We start from the raw sequence: 11,732 nt of genomic DNA, 5'->3' as shown, positions 1-11,732 counted from the left end.
ATTTAGAAATATGTTGATGTATTCTCCTGTGTTGGCATAGGTTTAAATGATTTACGTTACAAATCAAGTGAGTTTTCCCAGATGAACGTTAATTAAGCAACTCAAATTCACAGCATATGCAGAGGAAGAGTTTAGCCCCTTTCACACATACAGTCTTTACTGGTAAATTACCATCATGTGTGAACAGGACCTTTTCAAAAATCCCAGTAAATTTGTTCTGGCAATCATATTGTTTTATTGAGATGACATGATTACTCTGAGCCGTTTACAAAGCTCCGCTGCTTTTTAATGAGTTTATCTATGTAAATATGCGCTAGATGGGCATCTTTGACCATTGCGCCTCGCAGCTTTTTGTCGCGCTTCTCCATTCATCAGGGATGTGATGCGCGTCTCGTGTTTATAAGAGCAAAACATTCTGATTGGCTAGTAATGTTAGTTTGGTTGAGAGTGAAAGCTGTGCTCCTCTCATACATTGGTAGGCGAACTCATGGACTCGAAAGTGATATCAATCAACAAGATTTTTTTTTTTTAAATGTAGGACTATTTTTTTTCCGCAGCCAAACGCTGCACACCGGAGAACTTTAAGCCCTGAAGTCATATACGCCTAGGATGCCTTGAGGGCGAGTACATTTTCATTTTTGGGTGAACTAACCCTTTAAAGCACAGTTCTTTATGGAACTTTGTAAAAAAGGGTTCTGTTTAGCATTAAACTACAAGATGATGAACCCTAATTTGGTATTGTTTGGAACCATTTTTCTTAAGACCGTACAACAGTTTTTATTTGTTTTAATAGTATTTTTTTATACTATTTGCATTTTAAAGTGATGAAAAGGCCATTTAAGGCTGTTCAACTCAGCAATTTGTTTTCACAGAAATTCACAGCACATTTTGTTGCCATTTCAACAATACTTAATTTCAAATCTCTGCAATTGCTTTGTATGGGTCCTCTAACATGCATTTAAATGAAATAACTGACAACACGCTGTTGAAGTAACGATGAAGGAATGCTCAATAAAAACAGGCCCTTTTCAGATTCGGAGGTAAACAGCATTACGCGATGAAATCGAAAGTAAAACCGAACATAGACTCTGGAGAAAACTGGAGACTTATCTGTGATTAGTTAAGATATTTGTTTCAATCAAAGTTAGTCTGAAATTCTTCTTGAAGGCAGAAAGTTACCTGCTGTCTGTGTTGTGTCGCTTGACGAAGCCATGGTTCAGATTTATCGAAGTACTCCTCGCTGCAGACTGTAGCGCGGTGACGTCACGTACGTACGTCACGTATGTGTTTACCGCGCATGCGCAAAGTGACGTAAGGTATGTCTATAACACGCATGCGCCGTACGTACTGGCGTTACTGCGCATGTACAGGTTCATTCACTTCCGGATGTAAGGTGGATTCGATGGCAGTAAGTCAACCTGGAGGGCCGGTGTCCTGCAGAGTTTAGCTCCAGCTTGCCTCAACACACCTGCCTGGAAGTTTCTAGCATGCCTATTATGAGCTTGATTAGCTTGTTCAGGTGTGTTTAATTGGGGTTGGAGCTAAACTCTGCAGGACACCGGCCCTCCAGGACCAAGTTTGGGCACCCCTGTGCTAAATGCTTTTTATTTTATTTTATGTTTTTATTTTATTTTATTCTCAGTGAATAGGAGTTAAAACTCCCACTTGGGTGACACTACTCCAATAACAGACCATGCAAAATACCCAAAATAATAATATCTTTAAAATATTGCAAAGTTGCAACAAACAATAATAAAATCAGAGAAAGACTTTAACTGTAAGCGACACGAGCATACGCAAAACAAAGGGAACAATAACATGTTAATGTTCAAAATGTTCAGAGGATTCATGATTCTTTCTTTTCCTGATGTTTTTTTATTATTAAAATTTTATATAGCCCACATTTTTATAAAAAAAATAAATAAATTTACCAATTAGGCATGTTGACAATAACGTAGGCTACAACATGCATACGTTGTCTATAACCAAAAATGTAAGAAGATATGTTTTCAGTGGACTTTTAAAATTAGCTTTGCTTGAGAAAACAAGAATATACAGTTAGTGTTTTTTTCTTTTGATTTAGTCGAGTTGGTTTAGCATCAAACACAATGTGATTTTCGGCAATCGAGATCTGACAGCAACAGCACATTTTTCCGCTTGGGCGAGCGCTTCGCTAACAGCTTACCTCGCGCATTACATCAGCCGCAGACCAGCAAATCACTGAGAATGCGCTACAATCCTGACGAGTCATAGCAACAGAGCGGAGGCGAGAAAGCTGCGGAGAATCCGCTCGCCCGGAAGCAACCGCAACTGCTAGATTTAAAGAAAGTTACTGCCGTTTGGCAAATAAATCATTGTACGTACTTATTCCTAACTCTTTAAGCGTTAAGTTACAATTCAAATGACAAGGGATCAACTTATAATCATGTTTATATGAATTATCCCGTGAACTTATTCTCTCAAATGGCCTGGGTATGCGGAGCATTCGCAGCTTATATGGACGGAACGCCACTGATATATATATATAAGCGTATCACATGTATTTTGACACATACATGGATGTCTCTGGGCTAAGCCCCGGATATCTACTCACCCTAGAACCACCTCCGCTCACTTGCCATTTGTTGTTGAGTATAAAGCAATAAATACAACTGTCTTTTTAATTACAGGAAATAAAGAAACAATGAATAACACTTAACCGTTTGCTGACTTTTTTATGTTTTTTAATTAAAGCAATTTTGGCAGATAATGTCTTTTACCACCCTGCCATCCCTTTGGTCTACTCTTGGGGTTCCTCTTGGCCATCTTTATCAAGGGAAGCGCGAGGTCTCTCATCTCTTATTGTGGCGATGTCGTGAAGAACACCACAAGCCACTATAATGTTTTCATGCCCTCTCTGGACTGACCCTGAGCCAGCGCAGTCACTGAAACCTTGATTTCAAGATGCCTATGGTCAGGGCCGGATTTACCTCTTTTCGTGACATAGGCAAAACATTTTTTGAGCCCCCCATTCCATATTAATATAATAGACCTAATATTACCACCCAAGTAAACAAAAATATTTCTTAATCAGTGGAAACCGTTACAGTGTTTTCTATCGCAATAAGCGCTTGTGTTCAGTCAGACATTGTTCAGATGATTTGTTTCAAGATATTTGACATGTTTCCGTCCAGAAATCTCGTGTGTTGAACTTGAACGCACCTCATCCGAAACCTTCCGTCGCAAATTCCAAAACGTCATTTTAGAACTAATAACAGAGGCTTGAGCCATTGATATGCAGGCTAACGCAGTTATTAGAGAGAGAGAGCGAAAGGGGGAGAGAGAGAGATTAAGTGCGTGTGAATACTTGCGTCTGTGCGTCTCTCAGCAGTATTCAGCGGCAGTGTCTACTAATAGCGAATCTTTAAGTTGAATTGCTTCAAGAACCTCGTTACTAGAAATGCAAAACTATTATTGATAAATTCGCGGGGCAGCCGCAGCTCTGACAACAAGTTTCTGTCCGCGTCTCCGCGTGTGTGCGCGAGTGCGTGTCTGTACTGTGTGTGCGTGTGTGAGAGAGAACGGGAGAAAGAAAGCGTGATTTCCGTACATAAAAAGGTTGAAGACATGGAAATGGGTTGTCAATTTTACCCTATTGTTTGTTATATTTATTTGCTCAATGTCTTCTGGGAGTTTGGTTCTTTTACTGTTGTAGATATCCCATAGTAGCCTATAACAAAAATATTATATCTCTTCACTGTGTTTGGGCCCCCCCTGGATGAGCAAGCATAGGCACGTGCCTAGAATGCCTATGCGTAAATCCGGCCCTGCCTATGGTCATCTCCACCTTGGGCCAGATTGAATTGTGTCTGTCCGGACTCAGGTTCAGGGTAGGGTGTCAAGGGTACCCTCTGTCCCCCAGCAAGTAACTACTGAAGTGTCCTATAATGGTAGTCAAGCTGTACTATTCAATAAATAAAAATATTTTAAAATGTATAAGGCAAAACATACCCTGTTGAAATTTGTGGCACAATGATGACTCCCTAAAAATTCTGGCATCATGTACAGACCCTGGCCATTTGACTTCAACATTAGTGATGAGGTGGGTTGTATCACATATTACCTAGTTACTGGGGACGGGTAATGAGTATGATTTAATGGTTACACACTCAAAGATTTAGCAACCATAATTCTATTGTTACCTGAACATAGATGCTATAGATTGACTTCCTATTAATGTAGTCCCCTTTATTGACTGAAGGAGCTTTAATAGGAATGTGGGTTCCATCAATACACACAATCACATTTGGGAACCCTGAAATAATTAGAAAAATGTCAGAATATTTGTGGCTGTGTATACAGTATGTACATATGGATAGATTAAGTAGTGAATGTCCCTACTACAATTATCACGGAAAGGACGAACCCGCCACTCTGGGGAATCCCTCTTTATCGACTCTCAGGGGTTTATGGCCAGGGAACTGCACAAAAGTGTGTAGGAACCATTTGAGAGCAAGGCATACTGTACGAATGGCTCTACACACAGTTGCCTTTCCCACATGTTCTGCATCACCCACGTTATACAAAAAACGTACCTTTGCAAAAAATGGGCAATGCACAGAATGTGCTCTGTGTTAAGGACTGATCCACGATGTGTCACGTTTGATATGTAAGGTTTCAAAATGTTTGTTAAATAAATTAACGATTCTTTTGAAAAATGGATGATACATGATGAGGTTGAACTGACCACCTTATGTGATGAGCGACTAATTGTGTCAGGAGACTCCAGATATGACAGCCCAGGCCTGCTTCATATAGAACTTACTCCTGGACATTACGACAAAGTCGGTGGTGACACAGAACACTGTAAAAGTCACAAAGGTGAATAACAGCTAATTTGCTAACAGTACAGGCAATGGTCTGAAGAGGTGCTTTTCCAAGTTAGGAGAGTGTGATGTGACCATATCTGTTTTGGCAACCTACTGTCACCCATCAGTGCAAAAAGTAATGTATCAGGAATATAAATCAACACAGCAAGAGTATAGCGTCTGGCACATCGTAAAATGTGTAAAAAAGAAAACGACTGCTACAGTGCCACAAGACGATGAATGGAAGGAAAATTTATAATGTAGAACAACATTCTATGTCATTGCGCATGCACAGCACTCTCCTGTTTCAGTTTTAAATCCGATCAACTGTTTACATGTGCTATCAAATTAATTAAATAAGGTTTAAACCACCCTTTACAATCTGAATGAAATTTCAATCAGATTTGGCCAATTCTTTCTGATTGACATGGTTATGTTTTTTATTGGGATTGTGCTACTAGTCTGATTTCAAAACGGATTACTAGGGTCCACGTAAACGCAGCTAATGGCAAAATGTGTGCATCCTACATACACCCCTGAGGGGAAAAAAAAGCAAGTGTCCATGGCTCTTCCCTAGCTCTGCAATATTGCCAACTAGGGTAAGCAACCAGTCTGTTATCCCGTTATTACTGTAACTTGAGAAAACCACCCTGCATTTCACTCATAGCCAAAAGATGCTGTGACTAACCCCATAACCTGCCCTTAAACAAACAGTTCTGAGAACATATTTTAATATCCAGAGTAATTAGATTCAGTATCTTTACGAATTAAGAAAATTTATTATATGCAAGGTATCAGGCATTTCCATCACGTGAAAAAACCAATGCAACTAGTTTAGATGACTGACTTTGCATCCCTATAAATGCTGTTGCATAAATATTCTTTTCATAATGAATTTGTTTTCATTACTCATAATTTCATGAGTTCTCAGTTTTCAGTCTGTTTGAATTAAATGTGATGTAATTTAACTTGCAGCAAATTTATTTTGAAGTTAAAATATTAGGCACAAGAACACGTCATTACGTTGTGGATGTGATGCATTAATGAGTGGCCCGACAGACTGCTTATGAGCAGATGCCTCACGATGCTCTGCTGTGTTGTGATTATTCATGTTTAAAGCCAAAAGACTTTTAAAGTGGACTTTCAGGAGACCTTAAAAGATTCAAGGACTTCTTTTCATAACAAGCGGCCAACTAGGTATTTTTGTTTGTAAAATGTAAACAAAAGTGTCCATAATCATGCTAAGTGCCATTTTGTATTTGATTTTGTACTTTTTTCATTTAGGCAAAGATGGAAACATGAACATCTGCTAAATCTCCAACAATGTCAGAAATGGCAGAGAACATCACAAAATTTACAAGAAGATGACACTGTGATACCATAAGATGACAGCACTCAAAGAAATGAATGGAAAGTGGTAGAAACCCAGCTTAATGCAGATAGCATCATGCAAAAGCTTTCGTAACAACTTGTTTAGATTACTGTAATTCACTTTATTACGGTATTGCTCAGTCTTCCCTCTCCCGTCTACAATGTAACTCCCATTTTATCTGCACTGCACTGGTTACCCATCAAATATAGAACTGATTTTAAAATTATATTGTTTGTTTATTAAGCCCTCAATAATTTGGCCCCTCAGTACCTGACAAACCTGCTCCGACCATACACCCCTTCTAGAACATTGAGGTCCAAGTGATCCCTGTCTGCTCATCATGCCTAGATCGAGACTTTAAAAAACGAGATGATTGCGCTTTTGCAACTGCAGGTCCGAAACTCTGGAACTGGTCTTCCTCTTCACATTAGATTAGCTATAGTCTTGTTTTATCTATTTTAATTTTATTTATTAAGTTTTTATTCTAATCTGGACAGCACTTTGGTCAACTTCGGTTGTGTTTTAAACGTGCTTTATATAAATAAATATTGTACTGTATTGTACTCTCATCCCTGCAAGGAAAGACACACATGCGAAGGAGGCGCTAAAAATAGAATGGTTAAAATGCTACTTTCAAAGAAAATCCGCTAAACATACTGATGTACATTATGACATAAGCCTTAACAAAGGGCCTCAGATGCACATGGTCTCACAAAGTTGTAAGGAATTTTAACTCAGTTGTAAGGGAATTAATTATTATTAATTCATTCAGGTTTATTTCTAGCTCAGGTTTTGAAAGAACTCGATCTGAGAATTCGAGGTCCACCTGATCGAAATTGATTTTTGAATTTAAATGGTTTACACTCTATCAGCTACTCGGCCAGCGAGAAGATGTCAGTGTATATTACCAATTGAATATCAGAATATGTATTTTATGTTCTCCCTTTGGCCACGGGTTAACACAATTATGATAATTTGTAAGCTCTTAAAAGAGAGAGAGGTAACGTTGATCTTGGCAAAGTTTTAACCTTGAAATTATATGACACCAACAATGATTTTATAAATGAAACATGAATTTTATTGGCTAATCTAGATTACATAAAACCTAAACTAAAACACACATATGCACACACACACACACACACATATACAGCTCAGAAAATCGAAGGAGTGAGTTAACGGAGTTGCATGTAAATTTCAAGGTTCAACACTCATTTCCACAAGTGATTTAAATTTACCTTAGGGAATTCACCAAACAGAGAATTTTCTTATCTTTACTGCATGTATGCTTCAGACACGGGTCACGACGAGGCGTTCCCCATAGCGACCCCTAGAGGACGCAGTTCGAAGTTCCCATGAAAGGGAACTGAAATTGCACATCAAAATAACACATTGTCAATATTTTTTGAGACCCCCCAAAATTTCACAAATCACGTTTTCAGGGGAGCCCATGTCTTATTAAGGGGAGCCGAGCTCCCCCTAGCTCCCCCGTAGTTCACACCCTGCGTATGGGGCTGATTCAGTGCCCTTTCTCTTTTGTTTGATCGCGCTCCAACTTGCGCTCACTCGCTGCACCATGACGCGATTGGGTCATCCAGAACTCTCAAACACTCAGTGAAGCTTCGTGACTCTGCAGAAATCTTCAAAGTCTTGCGAACACAGACTCTCTCAGAAGAACTTCGAGGCTCCTACATAATCAAGCAACCATCCATTCATCACGGGTGTTTTCCCAAAAGGACGTCATCTAAGGAAGATCGCCAACCAGTCAGAAGCACCGTGTTTCCATCTGCTAAGAGAAGCCAACGAGGAAAACCCCGTTTTCAGTCAAAACGCAAGTAAACAAACTAAATCTTCTTCTCGCTGGGAACTGGTGCTAGTAAATCTATCTTGAGCAACTAAAGATAAGACAAATCTCATCATTCGTAGATCTTTCACCCCGATGTGTACACACACAACCTGTAACCGGCAGGTTTGTAAAACATTTACAACTGATGAGTAGTTTACACTTTAGATTAGGGGATGCAGAAAGCTTTGTAAATGATTTATTAATGTGTTTGCACAACAGGTTTTGAACACTTTGTAGTGTGTACTGCAGTGTAAGGGCTGACTGGTAAGTGTGTAGACAGATGTATTCTCTGACACACATGGAGTATTTATAACACTGTGAGATAATAGTACAATGTTGAAATTTCAATGATTTATAAGTGATTAATAATATATTAACTAATAACTTATTAACCATTTACTAAGGATCTGTTTGATTATTTCATGATATGCTATTTTTTAAGATAACTTGTGACAGATTGGTAAATCATTAGCATATTACTTAATTATTTGTGAACGTATAGTCATGTTTTGTAAATGATTAGTTAATCATCATCTAATCACTTGTAAATGATTTATAACTTAATCTACAAAACAGATAAAAATATTAACAAATCACTTAATCATTTATGAACACATAGTTATGGTTTGTAAATGAATAGTTCATCATTAACTACTCACTTATACACGCCTTACAACTGAACGTTATTATAAAGTGTTACCAAACACTTTCCATGTAATGAGTCATGTTTATCAAAATAGAACTGGGGAAAATATCTGTATCTGTAATCTGACTTCATAAGTGCCTTTTTGCTAGATATGTTAGTTTTTATATAAATTTGGCCTAATGATTGTGTTTGCCCCAAACCTCAGCACTGCTGTTAAACCACTATTAACAGCTCAATACAGCCAGCCTAATTTGGGCAATAGTAGCATTGTGCAAGGTCAGAAATGCAACAAAGATTAATAAAACATTTTTTAAAAAGCCCCCAAAATTTAAGATATGAATTGCCTCTGTAAGAATTCTTATTTTTCTCTTTATAATGTAATAAATAAGCATTATCACACAAGCAAGAGTGTGTCACAAACAGGCCAGAGACAAGAGGAGTGTAGGTAAACAGAAGGGTTTATTGACAATGCTGTAATGGTGAGGATCGAAGGCAGGTGAGTATGAGAGATATATGAAAGTCCTTGGTTTCTTAGCTTCTTCATAATCTGGGTTCTGATTGTTGCAGGAATCCTGGAGATGAGCCGGGGCTGAGGAGAATCGGGATCGCGGAGACGTTATAGACCCCTGGAGGTAAGGAAACAACAGGTAATTATGCAGGTAAGGAGTCTGGTAATGTGTGTGTCGTCGGAGGTGACTGTGCTGACGTGAGTGATTGTGATGATTTCCTTTTTAAAAGAAGTCTCTTCTCTTCTGCTCACCAAGCTTGCTTTTATTTGATCCAAAGTACAGCAAAAGCAGTAATATTGTGAAATATTTTTACAATTTAAAATAACTGTTTTCTGTGTGAATATCTGTTAGAATGTAATTTATTTCTGTGATGCGCAGCTGTATTTTCAGCATCATTACTCCAGTCTTCAGTGTCACATGATCTTCAGAAATCAGTATAATATGCTGATTCTGTTTCTTCTCTTTTGATGCAACCGAGCAGTGAGCAGGAACAACACGCATGTCATTTCCTGTCAGCGGCGATCAGTCGTTATTGCTGCCTCTCTCCACTCTGTCTCACATTTCCAAATGTGTGTTTCTTTTCTCAACTGAAGTAATATTTCCTGGCAAATTCACAAATCCCACTTTATAATGAAAAACTTTGGCCAGTCCATTCATAAATAACATAATTAACCTAATTTTGCTTAAAAACATTTGCTTATTTTGGCAAACATTTAATGTCCCATGTGATAGATTTATGAACTGTTTAAACTGTTAATAAAGACTGATTTCTAGATATCTCAAATTTCATATCATTACACGTTTTAAAGATGAGATTCGAGACAATGAGAGAATAATCACAAGCAAATGAATTTTTGTTAATGGTCGGTTAATGAATATATTCATCTTGTACTCAGTAAGACTAACTAAAGACACTAGAAGCAAATATTTATGAGATGTATCTGAAATGTTTAAACTCAATCCACTAAATGTTTAATGTATTTAATCCCTGGATCTCTTTTGGTAACTAAATCTATTAAATAACAAAATATTTCAGTTTGTAGCTGAAGCAGAGATCATGTTGAAGTAACCGTGCACGCATAGTTACACCTTTAGACCACAAGAGAGCAGTACATAACTAAATATTATAGTCTTCTCAAAGCTGCCTGTGTATGTAAACATATAGTAGAGTAGGCTAGATCAGGAGAGATTATTATAACTATATAATATCCAAATCCCACACTCTTTCCCTCAAACACATACAGTACAAACAAGTGCCTGCACAAAGTGTTTTACTATGTACTACTGTACACCCAAAGCATTTTACAGTCATATGAGGGGTTTCTCCTCAACCACCAGCAGTGTGCAGCACTTATCACACCTTTTGATAACACACTGGACAGACTGCATTACAAACTTCATGTCAGTTATGCGAGTTAAGTAATGTCAGTGTAGTTTCTAATGTGCCAACTGTAGCCTGTGTTACTGTAACAAATCTATGGCTGATTTGAAACATGCATCTTGCATTGTTTGCTTTTGAATGAACTGATTTTTAAAAGTACTAAACTGAAAGATGATCAAATATGAATTAAATATACAGTATACTGCTGTGTTTCAGTGATTAAACCAAATGTCCTCATTGCATATTACAAAGATCTTGTTTTGAAACAATGAAAGTATATATAACTGTAATCAAAGTATGCTAGCTTGTTTTGAAAGATTGACTAGCTGTGTAATTTTTGCACTTTTTTGTCATATATTTGTAATAGAATGACAGAAGAAACACATAATGTGTTCATTGCTGTGAGAGCATTAAAGGCTCACAAATCATCAATGCAAGTCACACTTTGGCTGTTGTTTATGTATTCACAAAGTTACCCGTTTTCGTCTTCCGCTTATGTCACGTTAATAATTTTGATTAATGTGTTCTCATGCAGCTGATGGTCATATTAATGAAGTTTAGTTTTCTAGAGCTGCTGGTTATCTCTGGGCTGCCGGAAGGGATGTGATACGCGTGTCTGTCCTCCCGCTGTGCTATCGCAGACTCAGGGCCGTGTGTGTCTGGAGGGAGTGAGTGCTGCGGGACACTGTGATAAACTGCTCTGATAACTTACAGCTTCCACTATGATAACACACAGAGCACACACTACTACTGAACCCAGCGGCCCCAAGTCACCTTTATTTATATAGCGCTTAACAATACAGATTGTGTCAAAGCAACTGAACAGCATTAATTAGGAAAATAGTGTGTCAATAATGCAAAATGACAATAGTAAACACTCATTTTTCAGTTAAAGGCAGCTCATCATTGAATTCAGTGATGTCAACATCCAGCTCAGTTCAGTTTAAATAGTATCTGTGCAACCAAGTCAACGATATCACTGGATATTAAGTGTCCCCAACTAAGCAAGCCAGAGCCGACAGCGGCAAGGAACCAAAACTCCATCGGTGACAGAATGGAGAAAAAACCTTGGGAGAAACCAGGCTCAGTCGGGGGCCAGTTCTCCTCTGGCCAGACGAAACCAGCAGTTCA

At 38.2% G+C, this 11,732-nt stretch overlaps 1 pseudogene; it reads right to left on the bottom strand.

The window, feature by feature from the left end:
- Positions 1–2,779: 2,779 nt before the first annotated feature.
- LOC107722863 (putative nuclease HARBI1) lies at positions 2,780–4,329 on the bottom strand (annotated as a pseudogene).
- Positions 4,330–11,732: the final 7,403 nt, after the last annotated feature.

The sequence above is a fragment of the Sinocyclocheilus rhinocerous genome, unplaced genomic scaffold, assembly GCF_001515625.1.
Source record: "Sinocyclocheilus rhinocerous isolate Xijiao unplaced genomic scaffold, SAMN03320098_v1.1 scaffold1928, whole genome shotgun sequence".
Classification (NCBI taxonomy): domain Eukaryota; kingdom Metazoa; phylum Chordata; class Actinopteri; order Cypriniformes; family Cyprinidae; genus Sinocyclocheilus; species Sinocyclocheilus rhinocerous.
Note: the sequence above shows the minus strand (reverse complement) of the source record. Positions and strands in the feature narration are given on the sequence as shown.